At 36.4% G+C, this 20,284-nt stretch overlaps 1 protein-coding gene across 1 annotated transcript in view; it reads left to right on the forward strand.

Moving 5' to 3' along the window:
* Window positions 1-20,284, forward strand: part of ankfn1 (ankyrin repeat and fibronectin type III domain containing 1) — an 87,164-nt gene that overhangs the window by 22,596 nt on the left and 44,284 nt on the right. The window contains exon 4 of the mRNA XM_034559369.1: window positions 17,754-17,879. The gene's annotated coding sequence lies outside the window, so the exon portion shown is untranslated. The remainder of the gene's footprint in view (window positions 1-17,753; window positions 17,880-20,284) is intronic.

Raw genomic sequence — 20,284 nt, forward strand, 5'->3', positions numbered from 1 at the left:
TGACTCTACTACTACTGACTCTATTACCGACTCTACTACTGATTCTATTACTGACTCTACTACTACTGACTCTATTACCGACTCTACTACTGATTCTATTACTGACTCCATTACTGACTCTACTACTGACTCTATTACTGACTCTACTACTGACTCTATTACCGACTCTACTACTGATTCTATTACTGACTCTACTACTGACTCTACTACTACTGATTCTATTACTGACTCTACTACTGACTCTACTGACTCTACTACTGATTATATTACTGACTCTACTACTACTGATTCTATTACTGACTCTACTACTACTGATTCTATTACTGACTCTACTACTGATTCTATTACTGACTCTACTACTGATTCTATTACTGACTACTACTACTGATTATATTACTGACCCTACTACTGACTCTACTGACTCTACTACTGACTATTACTGACTCTATTACTGACTCTACTACTACTGACTCTACTGACTACTACTACTGACTACTGACTCTAGTATTACTGACTCTATTACTGACTCTAGTATTACTGACTCTATTACTGACTCTACTACTGACTCTATTACTGACTCTACTACTACTGACTCTATTACCGACTCCATTACTGACTCTACTACTGACTCTATTACTGACTCTACTACTGACTCTATTACTGACTCTACTACTACTGACTCTATTACCGACTCTACTACTGATTCTATTACTGACTCTACTACTACTGACTCTATTACCGACTCTACTACTGATTCTATTACTGACTCCATTACTGACTCTACTACTGACTCTATTACTGACTCTACTACTGACTCTATTACCGACTCTACTACTGATTCTATTACTGACTCTACTACTGACTCTACTACTACTGATTCTATTACTGATTCTATTACTGACTCTACTACTGACTCTACTGACTCTACTACTGATTATATTACTGACTCTACTACTACTGATTCTATTACTGACTCTACTACTACTGATTCTATTACTGACTCTACTACTGATTCTATTACTGACTCTACTACTGATTCTATTACTGACTACTACTACTGATTATATTACTGACCCTACTACTGACTCTACTGACTCTACTACTGACTATTACTGACTCTATTACTGACTCTACTACTACTGACTCTACTGACTACTACTACTGACTACTGACTCTAGTATTACTGACTCTATTACTGACTCTAGTATTACTGACTCTATTACTGACTCTACTACTGATTATATTACTGACTCTACTACTGATTCTATTACTGACTCTACTACTGATTATATTACTGACTCTACTACTACTGACTCTACTACTGACTCTACTGACTCTACTATTGATTACATGACTGACTCTACTACTGACTCTATTGACTCTACTACTGATTCTATTACTGACTCTACTATTGATTACATGACTGACTCTACTACTGACTCTATTGACTCTACTACTGATTCTATTACTGACTCTACTACTGATTCTATTACTGACTCTACTACTGACTCTATTGACTCTACTACTGATTATATTACTGACTCTACTACTACTGACTCTATTACTGACTCTACTACTGACTCTATTACTGACTCTACTACTACTGACTATTACTGACTCTACTACTGACTCTATTACTGACTCTACTACTACTGACTCTATTACCGACTCTACTACTGATTCTATTACTGACTCTACTACTACTGACTCTATTACTGACTCTACTACTGACTCTATTACTGACTCTACTACTACTGACTCTATTACCGACTCTACTACTGATTCTATTACTGACTCTACTACTACTGACTCTATTACCGACTCTACTACTGATTCTATTACTGACTCCATTACTGACTCTACTACTGACTCTATTACTGACTCTACTACTGACTCTATTACCGACTCTATTACTGATTCTATTACTGACTCTACTACTGACTCTATTACTGACTCTACTACTGACTCTATTACTGACTCTACTACTGACTCTACTACTGACTCTATTACTGACTCTACTACTGACTCTACTACTGACTCTATTACTGACTCTATTACTGACTCTACTACTGATTCTATTACTGACTCTACTACTGACTCTATTACCGACTCTACTACTGATTATATTACTGACTCTACTACTGACTCTACTACTGACTCTACTACTGATTCTATTACTGATTCTATTACTGACTCTATTACTGACTCTACTACTGACTCTACTACTGACTCTATTACCGACTCTACTACTGATTCTATTACTGACTCTATTACTGACTCTACTACTGACTCTATTACTGACTCTACTACCGACTCTATTACCGACTCTATTACTGACTCTACTACTGATTCTATTACTGACTCTATTACTGACTCTACTACTGACTCTACTACTGACTCTATTACTGACTCTACTACTGACTCTATTACTGACTCTACTACTGATTCTATTACTGACTCTACTACTGACTCTACTACTGACTCTATTACTGACTCTACTACTGACTCTACTACTGACTCTATTACCGACTCTACTACTGATTCTATTACTGACTCTATTACTGACTCTACTACTGACTCTATTACTGACTCTACTACTGACTCTATTACCGACTCTATTACTGACTCTATTACTGACTCTACTACTGATTCTATTACTGACTCTACTACTGACTCTACTACTGATTCTATTACTGACTCTACTACTGACTCTATTACTGACTCTACTACTGACTCTACTACTGACTCTATTACCGACTCTACTACTGATTCTATTACTGACTCTACTACTGATTCTATTACTGACTCTACTACTGACTCTATTACTGACTCTACTACTGACTCTATTACTGACTCTACTACTGATTCTATTACTGACTCTATTACTGACTCTATTACTGACTCTACTACTGACTCTATTACTGACTCTACTACTGATTCTATTACTGACTCTACTACTGACTCTATTACTGACTCTACTACTGACTCTATTACTGACTCTACTACTGACTCTACTACTGACTCTATTACAGACTCTACTACTGATTCTATTACTGACTCTACTACTGATTCTATTACTGACTCTACTACTGACTCTATTACTGACTCTACTACTGACTCTATTACTGACTCTACTACTGATTCTATTACTGACTCTATTACTGACTCTACTACTGATTCTATTACTGACTCTACTACTGACTCTACTACTGACTCTATTACTGACTCTACTACTGACTCTACTACTGACTCTATTACTGACTCTACTACTGACTCTATTACTGACTCTACTACTGATTCTATTACTGATTCTATTACTGACTCTACTACTGATTCTATTACTGACTACTACTACTGATTATATTACTGACCCTACTACTGACTCTATTACTGACTCTACTACTGACTCTATTACTGACTCTACTACTGACTCTATTACTGACTCTACTACTGACTCTATTACTGACTCTACTACTGACTCTATTACTGACTCTACTACTGACTCTATTACTGACTCTACTACTGACTCTATTACTGACTCTACTACTGACTCTATTACTGACTACTACTCCTGGCCGGCCAGCGTTTCTGAGATTGGAGTGAGACGAGGAGAAAAGCTGATGTTGTGATCTTCTTAATAAAACGGGGCGACTGGGTCAGTGGTTAACATGCCCGTCAATCAATCAAGGGGTTGGCAGTTCAATCCCCGCCCTAGTCGATGTGTCCTTGAGCAAGACACTAACCCTGCATTGCTCCCCGTAGCTGTGTCTACGGTGTAACATGTAAAGTGTCTTTGAGTATCTTGAAAAGCACTATATAAATTAAATGGATTATTATTATTATTATTAAAACATCTTTGATGCGTCTCGACCAATCATCGTTAAGATGTCTGCATGGGGGGGTCAGAGCGATCTGGGCTGTCAAACAGATCCTTGAAGGACTTTAACCATATTGTATATAATGAAAATGTATATTTATTATCATCAAAATAACTCTTAGTTATTCAATGCTTCAGACTTCATGGCCACGTGTTTTTCAAAGAGGAGAAAATAGAAAATGAAAAGATCTTTTATCCAACCAGGTTATTACTGATTTGATTTGATACCTTTTCTTATTTTCCACTTAACACAAATATTTGTTTATAGTTTTTTGTCTTTGTCTAGGACTTGGGTGACGTCAATAATAGAAAATCAAACAAAAGATGAATGATGATGAAACACGAGTACGAACTTCCAATAAAGAATCTGTGTAGCATTTGACACATTTTGTTGTGTAACAGACGATTCCTGAATGGATTGAATTCTACAGACAATATATCCCATAATTTATTTGTTTATGTGGAAAAAGTGAAGCGCTGTGAATACTTAAAATAAGGTTTGATATTAAAAGAGTTGAAATTCTTTATTTGCACAATCATATTAAATCTGAGATATGAGACGTGATCTCATGTTTTAGTCTTTAGTGAGGATGTGGAATAATAGATGGAGCGTGTTGTGACTGGAGGAGACGCAGCAACAACAACAACAACAACAACAACGTGATTATTTACAGGCAGCGGCTTCAGAACATTCAGCAACATCCACGTCTTTAGCAACGCTCTGTAATCCCACGAATCTGCAGCCCAGTGAACACACGCCCACACGCCCACACGCCCACACACACACACACACACACACACACACACACACACACACACACACGGCCTCATCGGCATATCAGACTCGACTTTACGGGGTTTATTGAAGGGGAATTGTTGGAGTGTGCACACGAAGGTACCACTTTACAGCAACTATTGTATGACACCCACACACCCACACACCCAAGGCAGCCATTAAGAATAATGGCCTCTGGCTACGCGTTGCCATGGCGATTGAAAGAGGAAAGAAAGGCAGTCCACCAAGGACGTTTCTATGTCCACAGATCCTCAGATCCTTTACAGCGATTCTTCTTCCAGAACTCAGTGTTTTTATTCAACTCCGTTTCATGGAGAGAAGGAATGAAGAAGTCTCAAATAAACCCCGTTTTGACTTCTGGAATGGGGAATTTTAAAATATTTAACGGTACAAAGACGTATTTTACGGTGTCATCAGCATAAAGATGATTTGACCCAGATATATTTATATAATATATATATATAATATTTGAACTGTGATTTCAGTATATCGACATATTGTCTGTTTATATAGTTTATTCATGTTTTACACATTATTCCATAATTGGAGCACATCTGTTTAATAACCAAAATTAATTGTTTTTCTTGGTACGCAAAGATGTTTTACATGAAAACGTCACGTCGTTACCAGCTACTTCCTGTTGTTACCACCTACTTCCTGTCATTACCACATACTTCCTGTCATTACCACCTATGTCCTGTCATTACCACATAATTCCTGTATTACCTACTTCCTATCATTATCACCTACGTCCTGTCATTACCACCTACTTGCTACTTCCTGTCGTTACCACCTATTTCCTGTCGTTACCACCTACTTCTTGTCATTACCACTTACTTAATGTCGTTACCACCTACGTCCTGTCGTTACCACATACTTTGTGTCGTTACCACATACTTCCTGTATTACCTACTTCGTGTCATTATCACTTACGTCCTGTCGTAACCACCTATTTGCTACTTCCTGTCGTTACCACTTACTTCCTGTCGTTACCACTTACTTCCTTTTGTTACCACCTACTTCCTGTCGTTCCCGCCTACTTCCTGTACTGTATTACCTACTTCCTGTCATTATCACCTACGTCCTGTCGTTACCACTTACTTCCTGTCATTATCACCTACGTCCTGTCGTAACCACCTATTTGCTACTTCCTGTCGTTACCACTTACTTCCTTTCGTTACCACCTACTTCCTGTCGTTCCCTCCTACTTCCTGTACTGTATTACCTACTTCCTGTCATTATCACCTACGTCCTGTCGTTACCACTTACTTCCTTTCGTTACCACCTACTTCCTGTCCTTACCACTTAATTCCTGTCGTTACCACTTACTTCCTGTCGTTACCGGCTACTTCCTGTCGTTACTACCTACTTCCTTACATTATCACCTGCTTCGTATTGTTATAGCCTACTTCCTGTCGTTACTACCTACTTCCTTTCGTTATCACCTGCTTCCTGTTGTTACCGCCTACTTCCTTTCGTTATCAACTACTTCATGTTGTTATAGCCTACTTCCTGTCGTTACTACCTACTTCCTTTCGTTATAGCCTGCTTCCTGTTGTTATAGCCTACTTCCTGTCGTTACTACCTACTTCCTGTCGTTATAGCCTGCTTCCTGTTGTTATAGCCTACTTCCTGTCGTTACCACCTACTTCCTTTCGTTATCACCTGCTTCCTGTTGTTACCGCCTACTTCCTTTCGTTACCACCTACGTCCTGTCCTTACCACTTAATTCCTGTCGTTACCACTAACTTCCTGTCGTTACCGCCTACTTCCTGTCGTTACTACCTACTTCCTTTCGTTATCACCTGCTTCCTGTTCTTACCGCCTACTTCCTTTCGTTATCAACTACTTCATGTTGTTACAACCTACTCCTGTCATTACCACTTACTTATTTTCGTTATCACCTGCTTCCTGTCGTTACTACCTACTTCCTGTCGTTATATCCTACTTCCTGTCGTTACCACCAATTTCCTGTCGTTATAGCCTACTTCCTGTCGTTACCACCAATTTCCTGTTGTTATAGCCTGCTTCCTGTAGTTACCACCTACTTCCTGTCATTACCACTCACTTCCTGTCCTTATCACCTACTTCCTGTCATTACGTTCGCATGCATTGCATTGCCACGATTTTTGTCCAACTTAATCCGGACTGGCTCTGACGTCATGAACACGTGGTCGACGATGACCTCACCAAAGCGAGGCCAGGTGCTCTCCATCGGTTGCTTGGCCCAGTGCATGATTATTTTTTGTGTAGTACTACTTAATAATAATAATAATAATAATAAGCTAGTAATACATATCGCTCGATCTTGTGTGGTTGATAATAAATGGAGCACTCGGCTCATGAGACGGATCTTTGCTCTCTGACTGAGATCATCAGTTCCTCCCAGTCGCTCTGCAGCCCCCCCTCCCTTCACAGGCCCCCCCCCCTCTGTACATCCCCCCCTGTACATGCCCCCCCTCCCTTCACAGGCCCCCCCCCCTCTGTACATCCCCCCCTGTACATGCCCCCCCTCCCTTCACAGGCCCCCCCCCTCTGTACATCCCCCCCTGTACATGCCCCCCCTCCCTTCACAGGCCCCCCCCTCTGTACATCCCCCCCTGTACATGCCCCCCTCCCTTCACAGGCTAACCCTAACCCCTAACCCCCTCTGTACATCCCCCCTCTGTACATGCCCCCCCTCCCTTCACAGGCCCCCCCCCCTCTGTACATCCCCCCCTGTACAAGCCCCCCCTCCCTTCACAGCCCCCCCCCCCTCTGTACATCCCCCCCTCCCTTCACAGCCCCCCCCCCCCCTCTGTACATCCCCCCCTCCCTTCACAGCCCCCCCCCCCTCTGTACATCCCCCCCTCCCTTCACAGCCCCCCCCCCCTCTGTACATCCCCCCCTCCCTTCACAGGCCCCCCCCCCCTCTGTACATCCCCCCCCTGTACATGCCCCCCTCCCTTCACAGAAAGCTGTTTGTCCTGAAACCCAAACGATGCGTTCAGGTGTTCGGTCAACGTTTTCACCTGTTTCTGAGTCTCTTTGAGATCCTTCACTCCTGCCCTGCAATGCATTCTGGGACATGTTCACTTTCAGTGTAAAATTAAGTCTTTGACTCGTCCTGTTTACTGTGGCTCTGATTGGTTGGTTTGGCTCTGATTGGTTTACTTTGGCTCTGATTGGTTGGTTTGGCTCTGATTGGTTGGTTTGGCTCTGATTGGTTTACTGTGGCTCTGATTGGTTGGTTTGGCTCTGATTGGTTTACTGTGGCTCTGATTGGTTGGTTTGGCTCTGATTGGTTTACTTTGGCTCTGATTGGTTTACTTTGGCTCTGATTGGTTGGTTTGGCTCTGATTGGTTTACTTTGGCTCTGATTGGTTGGTTTGGCTCTGATTGGTTTACTGTGGCTCTGATTGGTTGGTTTGGCTCTGATTGGTTTACTTTGGCTCTGATTGGTTGGTTTGGCTCTGATTGGTTTACTGTGGCTCTGATTGGTTGGTTTGGCTCTGATTGGTTGGTTTGGCTCTGATTGGTTGGTTTGGCTCTGATTGGTTTACTTTGGCTCTGATTGGTTGGTTTGGCTCTGATTGGTTTACTGTGGCTCTGATTGGTTGGTTTGGCTCTGATTGGTTTACTGTGGCTCTGATTGGTTGGTTTGGCTCTGATTGGTTGGTTTGGCTCTGATTGGTTTACTGTGGCTCTGATTGGTTGGTTTGGCTCTGATTGGTTGGTTTGGCTCTGATTGGTTTACTGTGGCTCTGATTGGTTGGTTTGGCTCTGATTGGTTTACTGTGGCTATGATTGGTTGGTTTGGCTCTGATTGGTTGGTTTGGCTCTGATTGGTTTACTGTGGCTCTGATTGGTTGGTTTGGCTCTGATTGGTTGGTTTGGCTCTGATTGGTTGGTTTGGCTCTGATTGGTTTACTTTGGCTCTGATTGGTTGGTTTGGCTCTGATTGGTTTACTGTGGCTCTGATTGGTTGGTTTGGCTCTGATTGGTTTACTGTGGCTCTGATTGGTTGGTTTGGCTCTGATTGGTTGGTTTGGCTCTGATTGGTTTACTGTGGCTCTGATTGGTTGGTTTGGCTCTGATTGGTTGGTTTGGCTCTGATTGGTTTACTGTGGCTCTGATTGGTTGGTTTGGCTCTGATTGGTTTACTGTGGCTATGATTGGTTGGTTTGGCTCTGATTGGTTTACTGTGGCTCTGATTGGTTGGTTTGGCTATGATTGGTTGGTTTGGCTCTGATTGGTTTACTGTGGCTCTGATTGGTTGGTTTGGCTCTGATTGGTTGGTTTGGCTCTGATTGGTTTACTGTGGCTCTGATTGGTTGGTTTGGTTCCAGCTGAAGAATGATGGCTTTGCTTCTTCTTGCTTCTTAAGTTCTTTGTTGCTAAACAGGTGTAAACGTTCAGCGGAGCAGGACGTTCGATCAGATCGATCCGTCCATGTTTAGAAACCTTTGCTCTGTTTGTTCTTGTCGTCGGGAAGACGTGATGACAGATAACGTCCATTGACATCCATTGAAGTCCATTGATGTCCATTTTTGTCCATTCACATCCATTCACGTCCATTCACATTCCTTCACATCCAATCACGTTCATTCACATCCACTCACGTCCATTCACATTCCTTCACATCCAATCACATTCCTTCACATCCAATCACGTTCATTCAGATCCATTCACGTCCATTAAAGTCCATTAACTCATGTTGTCGTCGTACCTGCTTCCACCACCAGAGGCAGCAGTCAGTGGTGGTGAAGCTGAAGGTGTGTGAAGCTGAGTGACACCCAGGACATGGAGTGCCTTAAGGGTGTGGTTTATATTTATTTATATATATATATATATATATATATATATATATATATATATATATATATATATATAAATATATATATATATATATATATATATTTATATTTATATATGTATGTATATATATATATATATATACACACACACTGTATATATACTGTATATCCAAGAGTACCTTTTACGAGTGTGTGTTTATAAACATGTATGTATATATATTTGTATATCCTTTTCTCTACATCTCTTCTTCCTCCACATAACACACAATAACTTACTTTTGGAACAATATTTCAACCCAAACTGTTGATTGAATCCAACATGGCCGCCCTCCTCGACGAATGAATGGAGTGGATAAACATTGATCAGAACTCGGCAGCTTCCTGTCGCTGCAGAGACTTAAACGTCTGCATGTTCTTGTCCCTCTTCACCTGTTGCTCTTCAATGGGAGCCATGGAAACAGAGCTCGGCCAATTGGCAGCTTCCGCTCGTCTTCTGTCACGTTCTTTGTTCGTGTTGTCCAAACAGCGGTTTGGTTTCCTCTGCGGGTTTCCCCTCTCGTGAGAGTCTTCCTCATCTTCATCATCATCACTGAGGATCAATACGCCCACAATGTCACGATGTCCTCCTGTTCGCCTGATCAAAAGATTCACTGAATGCAGCAGCTTTAATAACAGTTATTATTGACACACACACACATCTTCAATTATATTTTATTTATATATATATATATATATATATATATATATATATATATATATATATATATATATATATATATATATATATATATATATATATATATATATATATATATATATATATATAGGGCTGCACGGTGGTGTAGTGGCTAGCACTGTCGCCTCACAGCAAGAGGGCCGCGGGTTCGATTCCCGGTCGGAGCGGTCCTTCTGTGTGGAGTTTGCATGTTCTCCCCGTGGCAGCGTGGGTTCTCTCCGGGCTCTCCGGCTTCCTCCCACAGTCCAAAGACATGCTGCAGGTTAATTGATCTCTAAATGTCCCATAGGTGTGAATGTGAGAGTGAATGGTTGTATGTCCCTACATGTGCCCTCGATGGACTGGCGGCCTGTCCAGGGTGTCCCCTGCCTTCGCCCTATGTCAGCTGGGATAGGCTCCAGCGCCCCGCGACCCTAATGAGGATAAGCGGTATTGAAAATGGATGGATGGATATATATTTATGTATATCTTTTATTTTTATACATACCATGTACCTGTTCGTTGCTCTACCTGTGCACATGGTAATAAATCTAACCTGAGCATCTCAATCTAAGTCTAAGTGCGACCGATCCATTGAGTGATTGGATAAACAAACCAAAATATCGTATAGACTGTAAATGAAGCTATAACCTAAACTAACCAATATACCTTATTAGTTAACTTTTATACTAATTTAACCGATATATATTCTATATTGCCTATATATACCTATATACTAAATATACCTTAATATCCTAAATATACCTTAATACCCCAAATATACCTTTATACCCTAAATATACCTTTATACCCTAAATATACCTTAAAATCCTAAATATACCTGAATACCCTAAATATACCTTAACATCCTAAATATACCTTAATACCCTAAATGTACTTTAATATCCTAAATATACCTTTATACCACAAATATACCAATAGATCATGAATTTTTTGGGACTAAGATATATCTATAACAACTAGACCGTAGATTGACATATAATGTAAATAAACCTAGACGGCAAATTCTGTTATATACCATAAATTCTTACATTAACATATATACCATACATTAACATATGTACCCGACATTAACATATATATATTGTACGTTAAAATATATACCATGCATTAACATATATCGTATACATTAACATATATGTCATACATTAACATGTATACCATACATTAACATATGTACCCGACATTAACATATATATATTGTACGTTAAAATATATACCATGCATTAACATATATACCTACATTAACATATACCCTACATTAACATATACAGCTCACATTAACATATATATCATACATTACATATATACCATACAGTAACATATACACCATACATTAACATATATATCATACATTAACATAACATACATTAAAATATATACCATACATTAACCTATATACCATACATTAACATATAACATATATTAACATATATACCATACATTAACATATATACCATACATTAACCTATATATCATACATTAACATATATACCATACATTAACACATATACCATACATTAACATATATGTATCTACATTAACATATATACCATACATTAACCTATATATCTACATTAACATATACCCTACATTAACATATACAGCTCACATTAACATATATATCATACATTACATATATACCATACAGTAACATATACACCATATATTAACATATATATCATACATTAACATAACATACATTAACATATATACCATACATTAACCTATATATCATACATTAACATATAACATATATTAACATATATATCATACATTAACACATATACCATACATTAACATATATACCATACATTAACACATATACCATACATTAACATATATATACCATACATTAACATATATACCATACTATACATATATATCTACATTAACATATACACCACACATTAACATATTTATATATATACATACATTAACATATATACCCTACATTAATATATACACCTACATTAACATATATATCATACATTAACATATATGCCAGACATTAACATATATATCTTACATTAACACATATCATACATTAACATATATGTTGTGCATTAACATATCCACCATACATTAACATATATGTCACACATTAGCATATATACCATATATTAACCTATATACCATACATTAACATATATACCATACATTAACATATATACCATACATTAACATATATCATATATTAACATATATATCATTCATTAACATATACCATACATTAACATATATATCATACATTAACATATAACACACATTAACATATATAGCTTACATTAACATATACATCTTACATTAACATATACATCTTACATGAACATATATATCTTACATTAATATATATACCATACATTAACATATATATCTTACATTAACATATATATCTTACATTAACATATATACCATACATTAACATATATATCTTACATTAACATATATACCATACATTCACATATATATATATATCTTACATTAACATATATACCACACATTAACATATATATCTTACATTAACATATATACCATACATTAACATATAAACCATACATTAACATATATATCTTACATTAACATATATACCATACATTAACATATATATCTCACATTAACATATATACCATACATTAACATATATATCATACATTAACATATATATCTTACATTAACATATATACTATACATTAACATATATACCATACATTAACATATATATCTTACATTAACATATATATCTTACATTAACATATATACCATACATTAACATATATATCTTACATTAACATATATACCACACATTAACATATAAATCTTACATTAACATATATACCATACATTAACATATATACCATACATTAACATATATATATCTTACATTAACATATATACCATACATTAACATATATACTATACATTAACATATATACCATACATTAACATATACATCTTACATTAACATATATACCATACATTAACATATATACTATACATTAACATATATACCATACATTAACATATATATCTTACATTAACATATATACCATACATTAACATATATATCTCATATTAACATATATACCATACATTAACATATATATCATACATTAACATATATATCTTACATTAACATATATACTATACATTAACATATATACCATACATTAACATATACATCTTACATTAACATATATATCATACATTAACATCTATATCATACATTAACATATATACTATACATTAACATATATACCATACATTAACATATAAATCTTACATTAACATATATACCATACATTAACCTATATACCATACATTAACATATATATCTTACATTAACATATATATCTTACATTAACATATATACCATACATTAACATATATATCTTACATTAACATATATACCATACATTAACATATATATCTTACATTAACATATATACCATCCATTAACATATATATCTTACATTAACATATATACCATACATTAACATATATATCTTACATTAACATATATACCATACATTAACATATATATTTTACATTAACATATATACCATACATTAACATATATATCTCACATTAACATATATTCCCTACATTAACATATATATCATACATTAACATATATATCTTACATTAACATATATACTATACATTAACATATATACCATACATTAACATATATATCTTACATTAACATATATATCATACATTAACATCTATATCATACATTAACATATATATCTTACATTAACATATACCATACATTAACATATATACTATACATTAACATATATACCATACATTAACATATAAATCTTACATTAACATATATACCATACATTAACATATATATCTTACATTAACATATATACTATACATTAACATATAAATCTTACATTAACATATATACCATACATTAACCTATATATCATACATTAACATATATATCTTACATTAACATATATACCATACATTAACATATATACCATACATCAACATATATACCATACATTAACATATATATCATACATTAACATATATATCTTACATTAACATATATACTATACATTAACATATATACTATACATTAACATATATACCATACATTAACATATATACTATACATTAACATATATACCATACATCAACATATATACCATACATTAACATATATATCATACATTAACATATATATCTTACATTAACATATATACTATACATTAACATATATACCATACATTAACATATATACTATACATTAACATATATACCATACATTAACATATATACCATACATTAACATATATACCATACATTAACATATATACTATACATTAACATATATACCATACATCAACATATATACCATACATTAACATATATACCATACATTAACATATATATCATACATTAACATATATATCTTACATTAACATATATACTATACATTAACATATATACCATACATTAACATATATATCTCACATTAACATATATACCATACATTAACATATAAATCTTACATTAACATATATACCATACATTAACCTATATATCATACATTAACATATATATCTTACATTAACATATATACCATACATTAACATATATATATTACATTAACATATATACTAAACATTAACATATATATCATACATTAACATATATATCTTACATTAACATATATACCATACATTAACATATATATCTTACATTAACATATATACTATACATTAACATATATACCATACATTAACATATATATCTCACATTAACATATATACCATACATTAACATATAAATCTTACATTAACATATATACCATACATTAACCTATATATCATACATTAACATATATATCTTACATTAACATATATACCATACATTAACATATATATTACATTAACATATATACTAAACATTAACATATATATCATACATTAACATATATATCTTACATTAACATATATACCATACATTAACCTATATATCATACATTAACATATATATCTTACATTAACATATATACCATACATTAACATATATATATTACATTAACATATATACTAAACATTAACATATATATCATACATTAACATATATATCTTACATTAACATATATACCATACATTAACATATATATCTTACATTAACATATATACTATACATTAACATATATACCATACATTAACATATACATCTTACATTAACATATATACCATACATTAACATATATACCATACATTAACATATAAATCATACATTAACATATATATCTTACATTAACATATATACCATACATTAACATATATATCTTACATTAACATATATACTATACATTAACATATATACCATACATTAACATATATACTATACATTAACATATATACCATACATCAACATATATACCATACATTAACATATATACCATACATTAACATATATATCATACATTAACATATATATCTTACATTAACATATATACTATACATTAACATATATACCATACATTAACATATATACCATACATTAACATATATACTATACATTAACATATATACCATACATTAACATATATACCATACATTAACATATATACCATACATTAACATATATATCTTACATTAACATATATACTATACATTAACATATATACCATACATTAACATATATATCTCACATTAACATATATACCATACATTAACATATATATCTCACATTAACATATATACCATACATTAACATATATATCTCACATTAACTTATATACCATACATTAACATATATATCTCACATTAACATATATACCATACATTAACATATATATCTCACATTAACATATATACCATACATTAACATATATACCATACATTAACATATATATCTTACATTAACATATATATCTTACATTAACATATATACCGTACATTAACATAAATACTCGCATATTGATATATTTGACCTTGATAGATAATGTATTGTTATCTAGAGCTAAAAGTATTGCTGCAGTCAGTCAACAGCAACTGAATCAGCAGCTCCTATATTTTGATAATTGAGTCAATAACTTTGAGCTTTTGTATGTTTAAAGATGCGTTCATGAGATAGAAGTTTATTTGAGGGAAATCAAATCTGAACACTAAAGATTACACATGAATTGACGAACCATTAATTCAAAACAACCATAATGCATCATAATGAACGGATGCTGTGCAGTAGTTCTGCACAGATTACTGCCACGCCCACAATCTGATATCTTATATATTTATATTTATATATTTATCTCTGCTGCAGTGCCCGTTGAATTGAATCTCCTGTTCTTCACTCCGTCACCTCCCGCCGCTCCGCTGTTTGTTCCCATGCAGCCTGAAGCCGCTGCCCCTCCTCCACCTCTACGCTGTGTGTGTGTGTGTGTGTGTGTGTGTGTGTGTACACACAAATGAAGCTTTCCGCCTCCTCTTCTCAAACATCCCTCTCTCTCTCTCTCTCTCTCAACCAGTCATTCACTCTCCTGTTGTGTGAGCGTGTGTGTGTGCATGAGTGTGTGTGTGTGTGTGTGTGTGTGTGTGTGTGTGTGTGTGTGTGTGTGTGTGTGTGTGTGTGTGTGTGTGTGTGTGTGTGTGTGTGTGTGTGTGTGTGTGTGTGTGTGTGTGTGTGTGTGTGTGTGTGTGTGTGTGTGTGTGTGTGTGTGTGTGTGCGTGTGTGTGTGTGTGTGTGCCCCGATGCGTCGCGATGCGTTTGGCTGCCGGTGAACAGGTGTTCACTCGACTGGAGCTCCAGACAGAGACGCTCCCTCTCACTCTCGTGTACCCAGGATCGAGCGTCACATCTGGGGGGCCGCGAGAGTCTCTGCTCCCCCGGAGATGAACCGGAGCTCCGGAGGAAGCCAGGAGGCGTCAGACAGAGAGCTTTCAGCCAGCGGGGGAGACCGGGCGCTGGGCGGATCTGCTGCTGAACAGCCTGCCGTGCTTCCTCCTCACTTCTGCTATTAACAGAGTTTTTACTGAATGGGTTCAAATCTCTGGAAATATTGACAGAATTCATCAAAATCATCCAGCGGGCTTTTTTTCTGCAGCTTTGAAGCAACTTTTGCGCCGCAGTTTGGATGCGACAGGTGTGCGGCCCGAGCTGGTTGGAGTACAGCTGGTGGTCTGCGTGTCCACCGGGTCGGGCTCACTGGGATCCAGTTCTAGCCGACGCTGGGAGTGCTGGGAGCCGCGCTCTTCCTCTTTGCTGCAGTCCAGCCAGCGTGAAGTCAGACTGCAGCTCGGTTCTGCCAGCAGGAGGAGGAGAAGAGAGGAGGTGAAGACTATCGAGGCGATGCCGTGAAGAGGCTGCGGGGACGGAGGAGCTCCTGAAGAAAGGAAGAAGAAGAGCGCCTGTGAAGGGCTGAGAACTTTCCCAGCATCCTCTTCTTCGCCATCCTCTCGTTCAGGTGTGAGTTCACCTGGAAACCAGCTGAAAGTGTCCTTTATTGTCCTCAGCTTCTCATCCGTCTGTGTGTGTGTGTGTGTGTGTGTACGTGTGTGTGTGTGTCAGGTCAGACAGTGAGATCTCTCTCTCGGCTCCGAGGTGGAACCAGAGAGCAGCAGGAGATGCTCTGATCAAAGACCTGAAGCCCCTGTTTTACACGGGAGTCCCCCGGTCCTCACTCAGCCTCGACAGGTGAGGACGCACGCACGCACGCACACACACACACACACACACACACACACACACACACACACACACACACACCACACACACCACACACACACACACACACACACACACACACCACACACACCACACACACCACACACACACACACAAAGAGGTTTCCTGAGTTCAGCTCCTCTTCCAGAAGGAACGATATGTCTCTGATGGACACGAAGGTCTCCTGAGAACTACGACTCCCATGATGCATTTCAGTACCACTGAGCTCTGTAGACTGGAGATATCTGATCAAACATTGACAGGTGTTTTTTTTCACATATTCAATGAAGCTGCAGCTCTGATTCACTCCTCTGACTGGCATCTTTGCCATAGCAACAGCAGCTGAGACTCATGGGTAATGTAGTGTTGAGGCGCATCCAACCAAAGCGACAGAAGCAACATGATTGTCGGGGGGGAGCGGTGGAATTCTGATGTAAAGTGTAGTTAGCATTTATTATTTTAAAGTTTAACCTGTTTTTTAGAGGAAGTAGTGACTTTGTTGGGGACTATTTTCAGCGGTGGATGGATCCACACGTGGTGCTCTGGTGTGTTTGTGTGATGTTTAGATATAGATCAACATTATTGGCCCATCGCAGCCCAAGAAAAACAACCAATCAGAGCCAAGGAGTCCCCAACGCAGCTGTCAATGAAACCACGCCCACTTCCTCAAATGACCAATAACACACTACTGCTTACTGACTGTAACCACGGCAACTGTAGCATGAAAACATGGCGGACTTAGCACACTGAAGTTAGCCACCGTTAACCGAAACTAAATGCTTAATTATTATTATTATTATTATTATTGATGTTATTATTATTATTTACATTGTTATTATTTACTATCATTATTATTATTATTATTGATTTTATTATTATTATTATTGCTTTACATTGTTGTTATTATTATCCTTATTATTATTTACTATCATTACTGTTATTATTATTGATTTTATTATTATTGTTTTACATTGTTCTTATTGTTATCATTATTATTTGTATGTATTATTATGTACTATACATTAGTACATTATTATTGTTATTATTACTATAAACCAAAGAAAAGAAAAAACACTCTGAACTGAACTTCAAACTAAATTAAAACAGAAGATTTTTGAGTCTTTTAACCATGAAATTAAAGAAATGTAATTAATAACACCAGCATTGATTTCGACACATCGTTTAGTTTATAACTACAAAAAACGAGAATATTTTATAGACAATTGTGTTAAATCCCCAGATGCCTGCTGGGATTTTACTGTTTACAACAATTATAAAAGCAATTAGCTCCATTTTAATAATGTAAAGCTTATGGTGTGTGTGTGTGTGTGTGTGTGTGTATGATGATTGGATCAATTTGTACCCTGGGAACCAATTACGTTTAACTGGCACACACACACACACACACACACACCACACACACACAAGGGAGCCTCATTGTAAACTGATATTCTCTTTAAATTCGAGACGTTTATGAGCATGTTAATATTCATAATACTAATAACAAACCAAAGTGAAGAGGAAATGCTTCTGAACTTTTTTTATTGTACAAAGAAACACGAACTGTTAATAAGAAGTCGCTTTGAAGTGTTACGGTCGTCGCCATCTTGTTTTTTTTATCAACCAGTGAACAGGAAGTGACCATATACTGATTGAGGGGGAGGGACCTAGAGACGCCCTGTACGTCTCTGGTGTTGACCTGCCAATCAACTTGTAGCCCCGCCCTAAAGCTTTATGGTCTGTTTGACTCTAAATGACCATAATTTACTAAATGAACATCATTCTGTATTGAAGAAGACTTGAAACTAGAGATTGAGACCAAAAACTAATGTTTACAATGTTTACTGAGGGAATACATCAAGAGAAGTAGAGTCATTTATATAGACTTCTATACAACCAGAGGAGTCGCCCCCTGGTGGTCAGTAGAGAGAATGCAGCTTTAACACACGAAGCATAGACTTCTATACAACCAGAGGAGTCACCCCCTGGTGGTCAGTAGAGAGAATCCAGCTATGACGCATAGACTTCTATACAACCAGAGGAGTCGCCCCCTGGTGGTCAGGAGAGAGAATGCAGCTTTAACACACGAAGCATAGACTTCTATACAACCAGAGGAGTCACCCCCTGGTGGTCAGTAGAGAGAATGCAGCTTTAACACACGAAGCATAGACTTCTATACAACCAGAGGAGTCGCCCCCTGGTGGTCAGGAGAGAGAATGCAGCTTTAACACACGAAGCATAGACTTCTATACAACCAGAGGAGTCGCCCCCTGGTGGTCAGGAGAGAGAATGCAGCTTTAACACACGAAGCATAGACTTCTATACAACCAGAGGAGTCGCCCCCTGGTGGTCAGGAGAGAGAATGCAGCTTTAAC

Source organism: Cyclopterus lumpus, chromosome 19 (assembly GCF_009769545.1).
Source record: "Cyclopterus lumpus isolate fCycLum1 chromosome 19, fCycLum1.pri, whole genome shotgun sequence".
Taxonomy (NCBI): Eukaryota; Metazoa; Chordata; class Actinopteri; order Perciformes; family Cyclopteridae; genus Cyclopterus; species Cyclopterus lumpus.